This window comes from Rhodamnia argentea, chromosome 3 (assembly GCF_020921035.1).
Source record: "Rhodamnia argentea isolate NSW1041297 chromosome 3, ASM2092103v1, whole genome shotgun sequence".
NCBI classification, from domain to species: Eukaryota; Viridiplantae; Streptophyta; class Magnoliopsida; order Myrtales; family Myrtaceae; genus Rhodamnia; species Rhodamnia argentea.
Window position 1 is genome coordinate 34475290 of NC_063152.1, and position 11480 is coordinate 34486769.

Consider the following 11480-nt stretch of genomic DNA (forward strand, 5'->3'; position numbering starts at 1 on the left):
TCACGTCCCTGAGCTGCACCGGGGCGACAGCTCCGCCCACGCCCTTCCTCTTTGAACCAATCCCTACGCCGTCAGCAGTTACCTTTGATCCTAAATCATCCATAGTCTTTATACGGAAGAATAACATGAACTAGTCCTTACTAGCACCCATCCATTGTCTTCTACAATTAGGAGGAGCCGAACTTCACTATCAGAATAACTTGAACACAAGCTTGACACATAATCACATTAATAAGTCCAAAACTTCGAGAGCCGTGATTTTCTCCATGGTCGTTAGTAACAATTGGAAACTATGTTGACCGAATCCTAGAACTAATCGCCAGAGATATAGGGCTGGTTTGTTTAGGCCGCTGCAAAGTAAATCAATTTTTGAACAATTCTGGATAGTAGATACAGAGTCCACATGACTTTAAATTTACAGATAAAAAATATCATAAAAATAAAAATATAATAATTGACATATGTATTTTGGGAAAATAGCACTTTTATTGAGGTGATGTTTCACTTAAATTCTACCTTAGACTTTTATTCTAGTGTGCAAAAAGAAAACGAAAAATTGTGGGCAGATGACATTACACGCGAAATATATTAATTGGGTCAAAACTTTGCTCCTATATGATGTCAGGAAATTTAACTGAGAAACTTAAACTTGTAATTAGAGGGCGACCCCATTTATTTAAAGAACATACAAACCTCAAAGGTAATCGATGTGGGATACTTTAACAATAACTACACATATAGGAAACTGGAAATAAAGAGCAGCAGTATTACTGCGACGTAGAGAGCATACTTATGAAGGTATAATGGGAACAGTTGAACCAGACAAAAGAAGGCGGGTAACCATCAATGAACTATATGGAAGATAGAAATATGCATAATGTGCCCTGAATACTTCTTTTTTCAAAATTTCCAACTTACTAGTTTGTACACTTGTCATGACCTATGAAATGACAAACGAGAGAGCACAATGGCCGAAAGTGAAGGAAACAACACCGCTCTCTGTCTGATGTAATCCACAAGAAGGTTAACTGAATTAGCCTTCTTTAACGATGACAGTTTTCTTTTTTGGGCCATGCTTACCAGAACGTAAACCATTGAAAAGATGGCTATTCTCCATATTTTGTTAAGGATATTTAGATATATTCTAGAGATATTTAGGGTATTTCTTCTGATTCCACGGATCACTCGGGATTTTACATATATCTCCTTTGATATTACATATTCTTGATTGATCTTTTAATGATTGTATTTGGTGTATCTAGTTATTTGATTCCTTAGATAGTCATCTCATAAAGCCTATAAATAGGTTGGTATAATATTCATTTAACACATATGGAAATATACGGTTCCATATTTCTTTCTTCCGAATTATATTTCTCAAGTTGGTATCAAAGCTATCAATCATGGGGAAACCTAGTGCATTGGGTGCACGTTGCATCCGGTGCACCCCATCCGTCCATAGCAAAAAATTTAGGACCGAATTGACACAAAAAAAGGTTTAGAACTGAATTGACATAATTGCAATATATTTATAATGTTTTTCGGTAATTTTTCTGAAAGAAAGGTGATGTATATGTACAAGATCTCTTAAATATGCAAAATTGCAAAGTTCTTTCATCGGACAAGTAAATTGCACTCTACTAGCCAAAACGAGACGGATTCAGAGCTAATCCACACTTCAAAGCCAGTATATATGGGATTAGTCCATTCCTAAAGAAAGTCATTAGCTGGACCGATCTAACATGAAGCTCAGTACACATTATCCGTTGGATCATGTGAGGGCTCACAAGATCTTACGTTGATCGTGTTGACCACATTTTCAAGTCAAAGATGTTTCCTTAGTTTGAAAATTAAAAAAGGGAAGAAATGAATTTGGAAGTGAAGAACAGAGAAATTGCACGTGCCTCGTAAGGGCATCGCTAGCCTCACCCAGGCCCTCATGAGCCACAATGAGGGCACTGCGGCCGTTGTCCGCCCTCGCTCTAGCAGGCGAGGGCCACAGCCCTTTGAGCCAAAACCAAAGAAAAAAAGGAAAAAGAAAAGAAAAGAAAGAAAAAAAATAATTATTTAAAAAAATGAGAATATCATTAAAAATTATCTATGTTAGTGCTGGTCATGCCACGTAAAACGGGTAGCTTCCACATCAGCGACATTCTGCCAAAATTGGCAAGATAAACTCAACTTGCAAAATGTGAAAAAATTTAGGTCTCAATTAATAAAATTAAAAGGTTTAGGATTGAATTGATAAAAATAAAATACGTTTAAGACTTTTTGGACAATTTTTTTCACTACCACGTGCAGTTTGGAATTTCAGATTTGTCACATAAAATATAAACAATGATAGAAATCTTGGCCTTAAATGATACATTCACCACATCACCATCACATGATTGAGATCATATGAAACAATGCTAAAAAACCAGTACATCTTGTCAATTTCCTTTATTACAAAAAAAAAATGTAAATATTCAGAAAGAAATAACAATGGGGACGTGGAAAAAAGGAGAGAAGTGAATAATTAATTGTGTGCATAGTGGATATGTGGCGCTACGTGTACTGTAAAAAAAGACATGAACTCTCGAATCTTCTTAATTAAATTGTGATAACTCGAGAAATTTGCATCTGACGAGAGACAACCTAGGAAAGCACCGACACTCACCAAGAGCCTACGAGTCATGTTGGACGCATGTCGTGTCTTGTCGAATACTCCGACACTTTTTGACGTGCGACTAACATGTGATCAGTGCTTTAGACACGCCATTTCGACACATTTACGGAGTTAATTTTAAGTATTTTCAATAAATTAAGAGTCAAAATGTAAATCTATCACACACACACACCCAACACACACACACACACACACACATACATTTATATAAATACACATAAGTCCTATACCCAATCATCCCATAATTAATTTACCTAGTTAGCCCAAAAAAACCCTAAATTGTGAATCCTTAACAGAAGAAGAAAGAAAAAACTCACTGCTGATATTTTTATATATACTTAATATAAATTATCATGTGCATATAAAAATAAATTTTTAATTTATAACGTGTCAGAATTTTCTATTTTTTGAGAAATAATATGTCAGCGTGTCGTGTCGTGCCGTTTCACATATCGCATGTCAATATCAATGCTACTTAGAAGGTAACTACATGGAAATTGAATTTGCCTGATATGAGAATTCACAATATACTATTGAGACCAAAGCAAGGTCTAGTTAAAATGGTTCTCTTTCTTATTTTTCTTTTCTGTGATAAGGGAATTATTGGGTAATGGAAGATGTGTAGATATTTCGTGGCTTTTTTTCGGTTTATAATAAAATAATAATAGATTTATAAATGCATTTTCTTTTGCTTTTGCAATAGTGGCATGTTCTCTCGGTAAACAAATTTAACTTTTAGAGTACGCTCTTGCTCTTCTGTCTCAAAATATACAAAGTAAAATTTCCTATTTAATACAACGCTACTCATTGAGCGATTTTGCTATTCATTGTGTACTTAATGAATGGTACAAACTATTAATAATAAGAATGTTATTACTCATATAAACGGGAAAAGTGTAAAAAAAAGTCCTAAACCTATTGCATTAGTGCCATTAGTCCTAAACTTTTTTTGTGTAATTGGTCTAACCTTTTGATTTAGTCCTAAACCTTTATTAGTGTCTATTTTAAATAGTGTCTTTGTCATAAATTTTTATTATTATACATTGAGTTAATCAGAATTTTGACCGAAAACCGCTAATGTGGACATCGATTGTCTATATGGTAGCGCTAACTTGCTATTTTTCAATATTATTTAATAATTCAAATAATTTTTAAGCATTTTTATTTTTCATTATTTTTTATTTAATATAAATATTTAAATGTTTCTACATTAATTTCGTTTTTTTACTATTACATATGAATTTAGCAATTGGCCTTTTGTTATACAATTCACTATGTTGGATTTTCATAAGTTTTTAGCAGTTTTGAATGATAATTAATAATGTTTTTTTCTCATATAAACTCGCCCCTAAAGAATTTAATCCGAAATTCGTCGTGGAAGGTACCTATCAAAGCGTCAACTAGGCTGTAGCTACAACTGGTCGACTACGTTCACCGCCTCTGAGCCTCGTCGATGATCACGTTTCTCATCTTAGAGAAGAAAATGCGGTATAAAGCACCTTTACGTTATCGGAGTTATGGGCAAAACGCCCTCGAATCCAACAAAAAGGAGACGGGAATTTCGTCAAAAGGTGAGGGGACGAGATTAATGAGGTGATTCACTGACTTGTGCAATCGATGTTGTGAGGTCGTCCTTTTGAGAAGAATTGCTCTTTGGAGAGCATACTTCCATAATCATAGTCTTTGACTCATTTCTTCACTGGATCAACAGCAGTAATCGTAGCGTTTCCGGTGACTTCTTCAATTAGATTTATGTAATTCCGATGCTACTCAAGCGTAGTAAAAAGTTCACAGGCGAATCGTTTCTGCGGAATAGAGAACCTCTACCTCGCATTCGTGAAGTTGATGAGATATGTTGACCACTATTCAGCTAAAACGAAGCAAGCGTTCCGAATCATTTAGAAGTGATGAGGTTTGGGGTCGTCGGGATGGATAAAACAATGGCCGAAAGAAAGAAGACGATGTCGACATAAGACAACTCGAGGCAAAATGACCTGTTTGAGAGGCACAGACTCGCAATAAGTATCGACTCATCGTCATTCGAACATCAAATTAACTTAAAGAAATCTCGTTTCCTAACGGTTATCTAGTCCGATCATGATTCACAATGAAAGAGGTGCATGAAAAAGTATCAACGGATAGGCAAGCGCCACCTCGAGGTGGTCGCCATCCTCAATTGATCGCCGCGAGGTGATCTTGGCCCGGCCGTCGGGCGGCTTTGTTGGAGCTGGCCATCGTGCTCCATAGGCATTCCACTTCTACTAGTGAACATTCATTCTTTATCCAATTCGAGATGTGCACCCAATAATCAATTGCATGGAACCTGGATATCTTCGATATCATATGATTAGCGTATATCATGCATTCTGTTTTTAAGCAATCAATTTCTTTTCTAGCAAGAAATTACCAGGTGTCCACGCATTTCTTCAGAAGAAACTACAAGGTGTTCATGTTACGCAATCTCTTTTCAAGCAATCAATTTATTTTCGCAAATAAGTACTAGACAAAGTCATTATGATCTAAATTAAATGGTGAACGACAGACAAAGGCATCGGAGGATGAAGACCATTGATCGCCGCAAATTTTATTTTGGGGGCTGATGTTGAGATGGAAGCCGCCATCAGCTCTGGTAATTGTTTCCACCACTTTCTTTTTTCTACAAGAGCAAGTGAAGCAGAATATGATTACTAAATAGATACCTCTCACTTCATAGAGACACCACGGGATGACATGATGCAGATAACGACAAGAATGGCCTCAATTAGTGTCAATCAAGTTGTCTTTTTCCAGTAGTTAATCCAGAATAATACCATACTGACTGCTTATTGATAAGTAATGCAAAAAGACATAAATAATTTACTGGATGTACGCTCTTTGAGAGTGGTGTAAGCAACTTTTGCATCACTACTCTCTACCATCATTTTGGTTTTTTCTTCACCTGGAAAACTCTCTCTTTTTCCACGGTTGAAATGAAAATTCGCAGTATGACTTTCATCATCGACTATCTATAAATTGGAGGGAATTATTTAGTGAATTAAAAAATCCTATATAACATTCCACCTGGAAAATAATAGCCGAGATCATAAAAAAGCTTGAAGAGATTCTTCACTCATACTAATACAAACATAATCAGCAACAACTGCATTTTTGAATTACTTCCTGAAACGTATCAAATGCCAATGACATCAAAGCAATCCCGGCAGCTGCATGTCTAGCTTCTTTGCATGTACTATAAAACTCCACAGTTTCATATATAAATATTTTTTTTCTATTGAAACTTTGCACCGAAAGAGAAGAGGGTGCAGCGGACCCTTATGCTCAAAATCATATGTAGGCAGAGCAAGACTCCTCTGTTGAGCAAATTTTTTCAGTTGGTTTATGAAGAAAGACCGCATGTCTATAATGTCAAACAAGTGCACAAGTTAGAAAGTTAGGCTTCCTCACCGCATATACATGCCTTAAGCAGTCGATGCAATAAATGACTGTAATCTTAAATGCAGTGATAGGGCATTACAGTTTGAGCACATTCTATACAATCCTGTCAATCAATAAACATGAGAAAGAGGGGCTGAAGCGGAGCTAGAGATTGATAATTAGCTAGGGTTCTCACGGATTTAAACTTTAAAATCGATGAACAATTATGTGGCTAAAGATCATTTAATTAATATATTATGTACCATCTACCGTTCTGCAGGATATTGAAATGATCAATGTATACTCAATTATACAGCCACATGGTGGGTGCAGGATTAGTAGCAGCCCAAATACTGCAAACCCCTTTTCACTTGCCAGTTCTGAACTTTTGGAGCCTATAAATTGTTCTATCACCTCTAATTCCAATTTTAGAACTATCTGATCATGTCTGTTTCATTCCAAATTCCGCAGATTCTCCTGAGCCTTAGTTCAATTGATAAAATCGATCACGTTGATGACAACACAAATGCAACAAAACAACATCTAAACGTACGAGTAATCTGTCTCAATGTAGACAATTGGTGCTAATCGTATAAAGGATCTACCTTTTAAAGATGTAACTCATTAACCCCTTTAAAGCTTGTGCATGGTGCCAAAATACAAGTTCGGGTTTGTGGGAGACGGATGTATACACATGAAAGACTCTAGCAACAAGAAGACAATTTAGCCGGCAGCGTCATCCCTACCTTCGCCTGAAGGAGGAGGGGGCGCGACTCTAGGCGATAGTGCATTGAAAAAAGCCGAACATGCAAGAGTCGGCAGCGGGGATAAGTGGTCGAGGGTGAGCCTGGTGGCCTCGTTGTGAGCGCCTTTGGAGGATATGCAGGGGTTTGGAGTCTCAAAAGAGTGGCCGCTCACGGAGACAGTGCCAGTGAAGTGAGGCTCCTGCTTAGGGGCTTCTTTCTCAGCAGCGTACTCCGGCGAACTCTATGATCGTCGCTAGCACAACTGTTGTAGCTTCCTTTTGTACATACTTCTTCGCTCTGATCCCAAGCAAGGTGCTCAGTGCGCTCGTGTTGCTTTCGCGAATATAGAGAGAGAGAAGAGAGAGAGAGAGAGAGCAAAGAGGTCGGTAACAGGACGAACGCAATATTTTCTCCATTATCGTCACCAACAATCTCTCTCCATAACAAACCAAGAAGCGATCTTTTCTTCATCTCATCAGACCCCTTCCATTTCCATTGTCGAGTCGTAGTCACCTCCCCCGTCACCGCCATTCAAGGTGAAGGAACCAAAGACAAAAAAGACACAGAAGAATGAAGGAATTCCATTAGATCCGGACCCGAGACATGTTACCGTGGGTCCGGCCTATCACTGGGCGAACAAAAATTGACAAAAATTGAACAAACTCTCGGCTATCATACTGAATCAATGGAAAATGGTAGTAACAATATTTATTTGAAGTACAACTCGAGGAAGATCACACCAACAGGTAAATTGACAAAAATTGAACAACCGATTTGAACACCAAAAGAATGGTAAAGAAAACTTTACGTATGATGATAACAATAATCCTGAATTTGAGCAAGGCTTTTTAGTTCAATTCTGAAATCAAAGGTAACTTTCGCTTGGGTTGCTGCTTGCCACGTGTCCTATGCACGCAACTCTTGCCAATGATTCCTTCATATGTCCATCCCCGGCTCCCGCCAACAGATTTGGCCGCCCGTTCCATTATCCGGCTTGGTGACATCATCTTGATCGATACTATCTCCCACCCTCTCTTTGTTTGTACGCAATTTGGTGACTTCGTCTTGACCAATACTATCTCCTAGCATTTTCTCCGTTTTCCGTCCCCTCCTTGTTCTTGTGCAGTTGGGTGACGCCGTCATGCCCTCCTCATTGGTTATATGCACAACGGTGATGTCATCATCCCCTCCCCTCCTTGTTAGTATGCAGGAATTTTGGAGCAGTTAAACGAGTGATTCGGGTTGAGTCTAATCCGACCTATATAATCCGACCTATATTGACACATTTAATCCATTTTGATCTATTTTTATACAGTACAAATCTAACAAAAGTATTTTAAAGAAAAACATTTTTAATGCCTTTAGAAGGAACTGCAAAAAAATTCTGAATTTCAATATTCTAGGATTTTGTCATTCGATAATAAAGCAAAAAATTTGCCAAGGCTGTATGTCTTTTTTCGCCGTACTCAAGTCCAATAACATAGAGTTACTAATGCCCCATGAATTTGCTTTTCAATAGCTATGTGGTTATGGGCTTCAAAATCTCTTTGACTTTCACAAGCTTCGGTTGCCAAATCCTTACAAATGGGATTCTGTCGTCACGGTGGCACCGTTATTTGTGGCAAATGACGATACCGTCATATTAGCCGAACCCAAAACAAGAACTTCTGGAAAATGCATTTAGTCTCGATCTTAATCCGCTTGTCCGTTTGTCGTGCCCACTGTTCTCGGCCTCCTCATTGTCATGTATTTATACGTATCTTTTTGTCGATATTGAAATAATTTTCACTAGTTAAATATTTCAAGCGATATAAACAATTGTTTTCACAAAAATGTTTTCAAAAATCATTTATTTTTCACGAAACGAACGGAGTCTGAATTTCATATGGACTGAATAACTTCATAGATAAGGGTCTAGTCTCACTCCTTCTATCGAGGGGGTTTCTCAAACTAAATATTTTGTCGGGATGAGCGGATCGGCATTGAAGAACTTGATTGGAAAACTACATATGTTAAAGATACGAAAAATAGAATTTTACCTATTGAGAGATAGTGGACCAAACATACAGTGCTCATTTTGGAATTCCAGGCAAGTTTTGTACTTTAACCATTTCTTTCCCCTTTCTTTTCGATTTCCACCCCTGGACGATCGGAGAGAGCTTTCTAGACACAACTTCATTTTATTTTTCAATTAGTTCCTTTCTATCTTTCGAAAAAGGTGAATATAGTTACGTGCAGACTAAATATATTGTAAATGACGCATCTTTGGCTTGGATTTGGCCGCAAAGGCAATTTTTGTCCACATTTTATTCCTACATCATCCAGCAGCCACTTCTGTTCAAGATTATGAAAATCGATGTCGAAGGTAAAAATTGATCAAAAAATTTATGCAAGTTTAAGGATTTGATTAAGTAAATTGAAGGTCAATGGCTCAACCGAAAGAATTGCGTAAATTCGGAGAAGAAAAGTAGAATTGCCTTCAACAGATAAGGCTGCTCATTTAGAAATTGCAAGCACGTTTTCTAGTCAACCCTTCTTCTTTCTTGCCTCTCTTTTCCCCCTTTTACAAGGAGGCAATAAAGCTTCCTAGACAAAGCATTCTAGCAGTTCTTTGAATTGGTTCCGTGGACTACCGAAGGTAGAAAAACAGGATACGCATTTTGGCACTTAATAGAAGTTCCGCGGGGGACCGAATGATTGCACTCCACCTAGATTTTCCTTGATGAAATGCATTTTGGTAGACTTAAGTACACTATAAGTGCCAAAACTTATGTATCGCACTTGCTTTAGTGTCAAAACCTTCAAAACAATCACTTCAATCTGCAAAATGTTAAAACCGGTTTTCAATGCCTATTGAAAAATTTAGATAACTCAATATCATAGTCACATGATCTTTCACATTGCTGACACAATAGTTTCAATCCGGAATAACCATTTTCACATAAGAGAAAGCATGACATCATAAGGGATTAAACCAAACAATAGTGTGTCAAACGACAGCACTTTTACGTTTTGTCAACCAACAGCTTATATAAGCTGAAACATGTTGAGCTCAAATCAGGATATTCTTAGATGCCTGAAATCCAGGTAAATCTCATTTAAAGTACAAGAATCATGTCTGGATTTAGAATTACGATCCCCTGAATGGGGATCGGCATTCTTAAACCTTCACATTCCCCTGCACACTAGACAACAAAATTCTACATCGCCAACAATTCTGACAAGTAAGTAGTACAATCAGATACAAATCAGAACTTGATAACCTCCTCAGCCCAAGAAAAGGATACAGTTACTTCCAACATTGCCTCGCCCACAAACCTTTTATTAAATCCACATAAACAATAATTCAACAGAAGAGGTCGAGTGAAAACAAAACGCAGCATTTCCAACACACTGCATTCGGCAGGGAAACAAGAACACCGTGATTCGTGAAGAGAACACCCCCTCGCATCTACAACATTTAATGGCCCAATTAGATTGGCCAAAGCCGTTCATAGATTGAGCTTGACATCAGCAAAACCGATCGAACGACGCGACAAATGACGAAACTTTCAAACGATCAGGATAGAAACAGAGCAAAGAAACGGATTCGAACGCGGAATGAATCGAACCAAATCCGACGTGAATCAAACGAAAAAGGATCGACTGAGAGATGAGTACCTGCTTCAGAGCCGACAACTGAGCGGGGCGATCATTCGACTGAGAGAAGCTTTATATCGCTTCCTATATAAAACCTTAGGGCTTAAAAAAAAAAAAGGGTTTTTGGGCCTGACCCGATTCCTTTAGCTGTTTTTGGACTCGGGTCGCAGGACAAAAGTTCAAGGCCCAACTAAGATGCGGTGTAGTCCCTTTCTTTTCAGTGACATTAGGGGCACCGGAATCAAGCATTAGCTGACGCAGCTAAGATTTTTCCCTTTATTTGTTCAGGCAAGAGAGAGAGAGAGAGAGAGAGAGAGAGTTAAATGTGTTTAAGAAAACATGATTGGTCTAAGATTTGGTAAATGGGAATGATTCAGACTTGAATAGTATAATTTATTCTTTATGGATTAAATTTGAATTGTAAGATCCGTTGATATCTACATTACATAACAATCAATTAGATTTAAAAAGACCAGCAATTCGTTGATATCCATATTACATCACAACATATTAGATTTAAAAAGACCGGTGTTGTATGGTATAGGAGAGATAATCTCTACTGAGATCAAGGCCGACAACATGATCATTGAATTTGTCACATTCCAACCCTCCCAACCTCCATGAGTAGTAATCTCCGTTTTTGCCTATTGATAATTATGATTCGAGCTTCAGATAAATGCAATGAGAACTTGCTCATTTGATTCCAAGGCTCCTCTTGAGACATATCAAGGCCGATATCTCAACGTCATGGTACATTGGATTGGCAAACCTCGTGTTTACATCAGAAAACGATAAGCTTTTATTATCGACAAGTGATAAGTTTGGTCCATCATCCAAGAGGTGGTTGAGCCGTGAAGATTATCACACCAATCACCTTGGTTTCCATGGACAATAGGACTTTTTGCGTCATCCTCGACAATGTATATCATAATGAAAATTTATAACACTACTTATGGATGTATGGATGGAGACGTTCTCTGAGAACCTAAAGAACTAACTTTCATGAGCAAGAA

General features: G+C 37.7%; 1 protein-coding gene across 1 annotated transcript in view; it reads right to left on the bottom strand.

Moving 5' to 3' along the window:
- LOC115730401 (60S ribosomal protein L13-1) overlaps positions 1-10570 on the bottom strand; it is a 47085-nt gene extending 36515 nt beyond the window's left edge. The window contains exon 1 of the mRNA XM_048276398.1: positions 10489-10570. The gene's annotated coding sequence lies outside the window, so the exon portion shown is untranslated. The remainder of the gene's footprint in view (positions 1-10488) is intronic.
- Between the last annotated feature and the right edge of the window lie 910 nt (positions 10571-11480).